Below are 10,622 nucleotides of genomic sequence, written 5' to 3'. Positions count from 1 at the left end.
ATTTACTCAACAAAATAAAAAACACAACTGAGAGCTTGAGAAGCAGAGTAGAGCAAGCAGAAAAAAGAATTTCAGAGCTTGAAGATAGTCTTTTTGAAATAACTCAGGCAGACAAAAAAAAGGAAAAAAGAATTAAAAATAATGAGGAAAACCTAAGAGAGATAGCAGACAATCCCAAGTGCTCTAATACCTGAATTGTGGGTATTCTTGAAGGGCAGAAGAAGGGAAAAGGTATTAAAAACTTACTCAAGGAAATAGTAACAGAAAACTTCACAGGTGTAGGGTGATATACAGACCTTCAGATCGGGGAAGCTCAAAGGTCCCAAAACAGATTCAACCCAAAAAGATCCTCCCTAAGACATATTATAGTTAAATTTGCAAAGCCCAAAGACAAAGAGAGAATTCTACAAGCAGCAAGAGAAAAGCCTCAGGTCACTTATAGGGGAAACCCCATCAAACTAACAGCAGACTTCTCAACCACAACCCCACAGGCCAGAAGAAAGTGGAATGATATATTCAAAATACTAAAAGAAAAAAATTGTCAGCCAAGAATTCTCTCCTTCAGAAATGAGGGAGAAATAGTGTATTTCCCGGACAAACAAAAGTTATGGGAGTACACCACCACATGACCAGCCCTGCAAGAAATTCTCAAGGGAGTCATTCATCTGGAATCTGAATAATGGTGATCATCATCACAAATACACAAGAAAGAGCAAAACCCACAGTTAAAACAAAAATTACAGCAAGAAGGAGAAAGAAGCTAAACCATTCCACCTTAAATCCCCAACTCACATTGAAGAAGAAAAATAAAAGGGGAAATAATGATCAAAAGATATTTAAACCACCCAAATAGCAATTAAATAACAGGAATTAAACAACACTCTCAATAACTACTCTAAATGTGAATGGACTAAACTCCCCATTCAAATGACACAGACTAACAGACTGGATTAAAAAGATAGACCCAATTATATGCTGTTTTCAAGAGACCCACCTCACCTGTAAAGATACTCATAGACTAAAAGTGAAGGGATGGAAAAAGATATACCATGCAAATGGAAACCAAAAACAAGCAAGACTAGCTATTCTTATATCAGACAAAATAGACTTTAAACCAAAAAACATTAAAAAAGACAAAAAAGGCCACTATATAATTATAAAGGGAACTATCCACCTAGAAGACATAACAATCATAAACAGTCTGCACTCAATACCAGAGCACCCAGATATATCAAGCAAACACTCTGAGACCTAAAGAAGGAGATAGGTCTAAATACATTAATAGTGGGTGATCTGAACACTGCTCTCTCGGTATGGGACAGGACTTCCAGGCAGCAAGTCAACAAAGAGACACAGGATTTAATCTACACCCTAGACCAACTGGACTTGGCAGATATATACAGAACATTTCACCCAACAGCTAAATAATACGCTTACTTCTCATCAGCTCATGGTACATTCTCCAGGATAAACCACATATTAGGTCACAAATCTAGTCTCAGCAAATTTTTAAAAATTGAAATCATTCCAACAATCTTTTCAGACCACAATGGACTAAAACTGGAGATAAACAATAAGCAAATCACTGGAAGATATACAAATACATGTAAAATAAACAATAGGCTCCTGAATGACTTATGGGTCCAAGAAGAAATTAAACAGGAAATCAAAAAATTTCTAGAAACTAATGAAAATGAAGATACATCATACAAAACTTGTGGGATACTGCAAAAGCAGTACTAATAGGGAAATTTATTGCAGTAAATGCTTACATCAAAAAAATGGAAAGACTCCAAATAAACAACTTAATGCTATGCCTCAAAGAACTTGAAAAACAACAATCCAAACCTAAAGGCAGTAGACAGAAAGAAATAAGATCTGAACAGAACTGAATGAAATAGAGACCCAAAAAACAATAGAAAAGATTAACAAAACTAAAAGTTGTTTTTTTGAGAAGATAAAAAAATATATACACACCATTAGCTAGATTAACAAAAAAAGAAGAGAGAAGACCCAAATAACGAAAATCAGAAATGAAAAGGGAGACATTACAACTGACACCGCAGAAATACAAAGAATCATTAGAGACTATTATAAACAACTGTATGATAACAAATTTGAAAATCTGGAAGATATGGATAAGTTTCTAGACACATATAAATAACCAAGACTGAACCAAGAAGAGATAGAAAATCTGTACAGACCAATAACAAGCAAGGAGATTGAAGCGGTAATTAGCAATCTTTCAGCAAAAGAAAGCCCGGGTCCAGATGTCTTTACAGCTGAATTCTATCAAACTTTTAAAAAGGAGTTAATACCAATTCTCATGAAACTGTTCCAAACAATTGAAACACTCTCTACTCTCCCAAACTCATTCTATGAGGCCAACATGACTCTGATACCAAAACCAGATAAAGACAAAACAAAAAAAGAAAATTACAGGCCAATATCCTTGATGAACCTAGATGCTAAAATCCTCAACAAAATATTAGCAATTAGAATACAGCAACATATTTAAAAAATTATACACTATGATCAAGTGGGATTCATCCCAGGGATGCAAGGATGGTTCAACATACGAAAGTCAATAAATGTGATACATCACATCAACAAGCTCAAGGACAAAGACCATATAATTATCTCAATAGATGCTGAAAAAGAATTTGACAAAATTCAATATTCCTTCATGATAAAGACTCTCAACAAATTAGGTATAGAAGGAAAATATCTTAACACAATAAAAGCAATTTATGACAAGCCCATGACCAGTATTACTGAATGGGGAAAAACTGAAGGCCTTCCCCTTAAGGACAGGAACAAGACAAGGATGTCCACTCTCACCACTTCTATTCAACATAGTACTGGAGGTACTAGCTAGAGCAATCAGGCAAGAGAAAGAAATAAAGGAAATCTGGATTGGAGAAGAGGAAGCCAAACTTTCCCTATTTGTGGATGACATGATACTATATATAGAAAAACCTAAGTCTATCAAAAAACTCTTAGAGCTGGTTAATAACTTCAGTAACATTGCAGGATACAAAATAAATGCCCCCAAATCAGTTGTAAAAAAGTTAATGACCCAATTAAAAAATGGGCAAAGGAGCTGAATAGACATTTTCAAAGGAAGACATACAAATGGTCAACAGATCCATGAGAAAATGCTCAACATCACTAGTCATCAGGGAAATGCAAATTAAAACCACGTTGAGATGCCAACTCACTCCAGTTAGACTGGCTATGATCAAAAAGATGGTGAATAATAAATGCTGGCAAGGGTGTGGAGAGAAGGGAACACTCCTGCACTGTTGGTGGGACTGTAAATTAGTACAACCACTTTGGAAAACAATTTGGAGGTTTCTCAAACAACTACACATAGATCTTCCATATGATCCAGCAATCCCTCTTCTGGGTATATATCCAGAGGAATGGAAATCATCATGTCGAAGAGATACCTGCACTCCCATGTTTATTGCAGCTCTGTTTACAATAGCCAAGATATGGAACCAACCTAAATGTCCATTAATAGATGATTGGATAAGGAAACAGTGGTATATATATATATACCACTGTGGAATACTACTCTGCCATAAAAAAGAATGGAATACTCCCATTTGCAACAACATGGATGAACCTAGAGAAACTTATGTTGAGTGAAACAAGCAAAGCACAGAGGGATAAATACCTCATGTGCTCACTCATATGTGGGAGCTAAGAAAGAAAGGAAGGTAGGAAAGAAAGACCACAGTAGTCCCATTATCCAACAGAAGGAGGGAACATTCCTAGGGCTACAAATTGGAGTTGAGGGGAAAGAGGGAGGGGGAGGAAGGTTGGGGCATAATTGGAAGGGGACAAAGGGTACAAAAGCAATTTCTGGTAATGGGTATGTCCCCAATATAAATCTGTCCCCCACATTATGGGCAGGAGTGGGGACAATCAGCTTTGTATCTCAAGAATATTTAAAATAATAAACAAACAAACAAACAAACAAAATTATCCACAAAATAAAATGTCCAAGGATTGTCTATATGATGGGATACTCCACAGCATAACAAGTTATATTGTAGAATAATATTTAATGGTATGGGAAAGGAATCTATATTATATTGTTAAATGAACCAGGATGCTTTAAAACAGTATAAAAAAATACAACAAAAATTTTCTTAGATAGCAGATAGATGTTGATAAAGTATTTGAATAATTTACACCAGAATACTAAAACTGCTATTCCTGATTAGTGAAATTTAGTGTGATTTTTATTTTCTTCCTTGTTGAATGTCTATAAAAATAATTGAAGCTATTTTTTAAGAAAATAATTCAAGTTCAGCTCCTTCAAGAAGATATCGAGCCTTGAATCCATTCACTCCAACTATAAGTACACAACCACTGTCATCTTAATGTTTTCATTATCCTAGGTTTTAGCAACAATGTAAGCATCTCACATTTTACTTGCTTATTCCCTTCCACCACAAACTCAGACATAGTTTTGGATTAAATGACTTCACTGAGAATCCAGAAATTCACTGTTAGACAGTTCTCAGGTATTCTTACGTAAAGGATTGGAACAACAGAAACCTTTTATAGTCTCTAGAGTAAGAGAGTAATTATATTGTTGTCTAGATAAGCTTTAAACATTTGACTAGAGTTATTATTTCCCCCAAATTCTCTGTCCTCTAGGCTGTCTTTCTAGTCCAAGCCTTACCTGTTCTTCCAACAGCTCCTTATTTCTCTGCATCACCACAACCCTCACCTGGCTTAAGGGGCCTTCTTCTGACCCACTGGAAGAGTCACTTCAGTAATTGGTCTCTCTGCTTCCTCTCTGTCCTTTTCTAGTCCATTCTCACATAGCAACACAATAGTTCATCAGATCATGAGACTTTCCCCTTTTAAGTCAGTCCATAGTTACCCATCACACTCACACACACATCTAAGCTTCTCCAACACCTGTGGAAGATTTGGCCCTCCCTTCCCTCCCTTGCCTGTTCTCATCACAGCTTCTCAAAGAGGTCAAGCACCTTCCCACGTCGTCGTCTCACCAGGTGCCCCACGCTGCTCTTCTCATGCCCATCTCTTCTCATCCCTCAAGTATCAACTAAGTGGTACCTCCTCGGTGATGCCTTCCTCAAAGGCCTACACATACCCAGCCCTCCTGCATAACCACAAGCTAAAACTCATGTTCACTGAAGGAGTTAAAGGGTTTGTCACCCCAAAATATGGCAATCGGGCATATTGATTACTTCGAGCTGAAAGCACTTGAGAAGCAGCCACTGCAGGAAGGGCTATCTGAACTGCCTTTTCTTTCCTGTAACAAGCCAAAAAAATCCTGTGACAAAGATGCCTTCCCTGTACCAATATAAGATAATCTTATCACCAGTGACCGGGGATCCACACCACAGTGGAGCCATAGAAATAAACTGACTGAAATCACCCTGACTGCCCTGAACCTCCTAGTGACTTCTCCAGAATTCACAGCTCCCAGCCCAGACCCCTCTGTCCTGTCATTTCTTCACAAATTTATTGTTCTTTATCTAAAAAGCATAAAAGCTTTCTGCTTGGGACATTCCTTAGATCTTCACTCTCTTGTGAGTTTACCCATGTACATGTAAAAATGAAACTTGCATGCTTTTCTCCTGATAATCTGTCTTGTGTCAATTTTGTTCCTAGACCCAGTGGAAGATCCCAATTAAGAACTAAGATGAGTAGAGGGGATCTTCAGCCTCCCCTACAACATTACTTTCATTTACTTGTCATCATTTATCACTTTCTGCATAAGTATGTGTGTGTGTGTGTATACATACACATATGCTTCAAAAAGTTTGTGGATAAATGGAATTAAAAGATAATGCAAATCTTTTCATGAACTTTTTGAAGATCTCTCATATATATGTGTTTATATATATACATATACACATACATGCACACACACATATATATACACAATATGTATTTATCTATACATATGATGCAGAATGTCAAATTAAACATGCTTAGTTCATAGCATGTTACTGACATTGTTACTCGAAAGGCCACCCATTGTTTTATTTAGATATTTCTCATTACCTTTCCCACCAGTTTTCTGCCCCCATCACCTTTCCATCACCATGAGGCAACCATTCTGATGTGTTTTATGTGTATTGCATTTTGACCTTCTAAGTGTGCATTTAATTAACGTTAGTACATGTGAATTGTATTGTTTTATTTCTTACTTGTTTGACTCAGCACATCTTTTAAAAGTTTAACAATTTTAAATACCTTTTGTAAGAAGAATACACCTCCTTTGTTTCTAATGGTTGCATGACATTTCCCATCCACAACATGACTTCTGAATTATTCAGTGATGGACATGCAGATTGCCTCTAATCCTCCACTATCATAGACAATACTTTAATGAACATCCTCATGCAAGCCCTTTTGTGGGCCTATGTGACTCAGGAATATGTTTACTCTGACTAATAAAGTATATTTATTTTTAATTTGACTAAGTACTTCCATAAGGGCAGCTCCAGGCTAATCTCCTACAGTAATGTTTAAGGGTCCCTACATCCACAAGCTTCTGCCGACATTTGGCATTATCCAGTCCCAATCTCTGCTAACCTGTTGGTCAGAGATAACCTATTGTTGTTTTGATTCGTATTTCTGTTGATTCCCAAAAGTCTGAGCATCTCTATCTGCAGGACCAGGATGATGGATGTATGCTATGTACTTAAAAAAGAGTGCCCAGCCAAGAATGCATGTGGGAGCTGAAATCCAGCCCGTGCTCTGCGTGCTCCAGCATGGAACAAGAGCCCTCTGGAAGAAGGGCCGACTGTTTCTAATTTTCAACAATGCAACATACAAGCTATCGCTAGTCCTAATCACAGGTTTATTAGTCACTTAGTTTTTGAATTCTGGGAATTCCTTGCTCATATCCTTTCCCCCTTTAAGTTGAAGTTCCTTTATTTTCTTGTTGATTTTTTAGTCATTCTTTGAATATTATAATCCCTTTTTGATTTTAGACACTGCACTTTTCTTCTTCCATTCTCTCAACTGTCTGTCAGATTTATCCATTACATTTTTCTTTTAACAGAACTTCTTAATTTTGACATAGTTAAAAAAGTAGTCAATTTTTCTCTGTGTTTTTTCATTATGAAGTTTTGCTTAAATCCTTCCCCACCCTGAATTCACAAGTATATTTGCCTAAATTATTTTGTATTAACTTTATAGTTTTGTATTTCACATTTAGATATTTAATTCTGTGGAATCTACCTTTGACTGTGGTGTAGTCATTTGATTTTATTTTTCTCCACATTCCAAGATCTTTTTCTCTGCAACGTTTACTAAATAGTCCATTTTTTTCCCTATTAATTTGGAGTGCTATCTTTGTTTCTGAGCTCTGTGTTGTTGCATTGGTCCAAATGTAAGCTAGAAGGTCACTGTTTTACTTTCCTTTGTATATGCATGGGTAGAAGGGTATATTTATTTTTAATTTGATTAAGTACTACCACAATAGCAGCTCCAGGATAATCTCCATCCAGTAATTTTTAAGAGATCCAGCAAGGCAAGGATCTTTTTTCTGCCTTTAATTTTTTTTTCCAAAATGTTAGCTTTTCATGGACTACGATTTTCCTGTACAAATTTTAGAATGTGATTTATAAAGTTTCTCAGAATATCCTGTCAGAATTGTGATTAGCATTTTGTTGAATTTAAAAATTATTTGAGGAGAGAATTAACCTTCTTACAGCATAAAGTCTAAAAAAAAGGAATGTCTCTCTATGACAGATTTCATTGTTTTCTTTTAATAGCTTTTTAAAATTTTCTTCAATGAAATCCTGTGTATTCATTGTAAATACATATGTATCTTATAGTTTGCTAACAATTGTGAATGCTGTTTTACTTTTTATTTTAATTTTGGGTTAATTTGTTATTATAGAAAAAAACCAATAATTTGGGAATTTTATATTATATCTGGCAATTTCATGAAATTTCTTATATATTCTAATAGTTGTTTTATTGATTCTACTGGTTCTTCTAGGTAGGTTATCATATTATCTGCAAACAATGACACATTTATTTCTTTTGTACAAAATCTTATACCTCATGTTTAGGTTGTATTTTTACAGCTTTGGTCAGAATTTTTGCACTATGTTAAACAGCAGTAGTGATAATGGGTATCCTTGCCTTAATATTAATCTATTGATTTACCTGTAAGTATATATTCTGCTATAGATTCTCATATATAGCTTTTATCAAGTTCAGGAAGAATCCTCCCATTACTAGTTTAAAAATTATTTTAAATTATAAGTAGATTTTGCATTTAAATGCTTTTTCTGCCTTTAATAAGAAAATTCCTCTTTTTTTTTAAACTCTGTTTTATATGATGAGTGCATTGGTGCAATAATATACTTTCTGATGGTGAACCATCCTTGCATTCCTGGCAAACTCTAATTTCATAATAAACTTTTAAAATATAATTGTGAGATTTTACATAACATGCCTATGATTTTTTTCTTGTAATGCCCTTGTAAATATTGGCATCAAAATTACCCTAGCTTCATAAAATGAGCTGAGCAGATTTCACTTTTTCTTTACATTCCAAAGAACCATAAAACCATGTGGGCTGGGTTTCTCTTTGGTGGGTGAGGGATGGTGGGAGTAATAAATATTCCACTTTTGCTTTTTTATTGCTTATTGGTTTGTTTAAATTTTCTATTTTTTCCTATTAGACATTTTCTACTTTTTTTTGTAACAATTTATCCTGTACTTCTGGAGTTTTTATGAATTAGTACATCTTGTAACCCTGAGGATAGAACAGCAGCAAGAGGGAAAGAACCTAGATCTTGAATGCTATTCTTGGACCATTGAATTAAGCAAAGAGTATTTATATTAGTCTGTTTCTGTTGCTTATAACAAAATACTCAGAACTAGGTATTTTTTAAAGAAAATGAAATTTATTGCTTACAGTTTCAGGCACTGGGAAGTCCAACGTCCAGACAACACTTGTGGTGAAGGCCTTCTTTGGTAGTGGCTTACAGTAGTGCAGGAGTCTCACATGGCAGAAAATGGTAGAGCAGAGAGAGTCTAACCTCTCATGCGCTTTTCTTTTTAAAGCCCTCAGAACCACGCCCCTGGACACATTTTTAATCCATTTACTATGTCATGGTCCTACAATCTAATCACCTCTTCAAGACCCCACCTTTCTATTACCATAATAGAATTTCCCAGCCTCTACAGTTACAGTTGAAATTTAAGCTTTAGTGAGGTTGGCATCCAATCTATAGCAGTGTTCTACCTCTATGTGTTTCTTTTTGGAGATAAATTATTTCATTTTTAAGTCACTAAAATTTATTTATGTTTGTGGATCCCCATATTCTTTTCTTTTAACTTTTAAAATTTGTCATTTCTGCAGTTATTTTTGCTTTTTTTCCTACTCTTTATTTTTTGCATTCCATATTTTGATCAGTTTCAACAGAGGTCTATCATTAATATTTCCAAAGACTAACCTTTTGCCTTTGTTTTTCTGTTACCTTTATCATTTATTTCTACCATTATTTTAAATATTTTCTTCTTATTTGGGGGGACAGTATTTCATTTCTTTTTTACTTAATTTTGAGTTAAAATCTTACCGTATTTTATTTTTAAACTTTTCTTATTTTCTGATAAATATATTTAAATCTATAAATTTTCTACTAAGTACTGCATTATCTGTGCCTCAATAATTTTAACAAGCAAAAACATTTTCAATCAATTCGAAGTATTATGTAATGTTCCTTAACACTTTTAACTCAAGGGATTTTGTATTGTTAGTGTCCAGACACTTAAGAGGTTTTGCTATTCTTTTTAAAATTTATTTTCTAATTACATTGTGTATGGCTCTATGATCCAAGCTGCTAACTGCCTTAGTACCAGCACACACACACATACACACCCAGAGAGTGTATGGCATGCCTTATCTCCCCAGAGAAGCCTAGAAAAAGGTTGGATTGCACTGTCTGAAGCAACATTGTGCTTTTAGTAGCTGCTCCATAAATATTTATTAAATTATGATTAAGTAAAATAGAATATGTATGTAATTTGAGAAATTGGAAGTTAATGTGAATATATTTGCATGAAGTATTAGTAAGTAATTATATTAATTTCCAAGACACAGAAGAAAACCAGTATGATCACTTTAGTTATACCTCATAAACGTCAGCTCCATTTAACAAAGTGAATTATTAATTATTGAGAGAATGATTATCCCATTTGGCACTAAGTCTTTTACTCTGCCATTTCCCTTCTGTTATTAACTTTACAGACACCCCCTTTGGACTTATGAGATGCTGTTGTTTAATAATCTATGGTTGCCTAGTATATAGTTGAAGTTTAATAACTATTTGCAATTATTTATTGAATGAAGTACCAAGAACTAAGGGTTACACTGTTCAGTAATAAGTGTCACTATAGCAGATGCTCATTGGGCCCTGCCCTTACTCCCCAGGCCATTACTATTTCTTTTTTTTTTTTTTTTTATTTTGTCAATATACACTGTATATGATTATTATGGCCCGTCACCGACACCTCCCTCCCTCCTCCCTCTCTCCCCTCCCCCCCAAGAATGTCCTTTGCGTTTGCTTGTTGTAACAACTTCATGGAAGTATAGTTGTTAT

This window comes from Galeopterus variegatus, unplaced genomic scaffold (assembly GCF_000696425.1).
Source record: "Galeopterus variegatus unplaced genomic scaffold, G_variegatus-3.0.2 Scaffold790, whole genome shotgun sequence".
Lineage (NCBI taxonomy): Eukaryota > Metazoa > Chordata > Mammalia > Dermoptera > Cynocephalidae > Galeopterus > Galeopterus variegatus.
The sequence above is the reverse complement of the archived record's forward strand: the minus strand, read 5'-3'. Positions refer to the sequence as shown.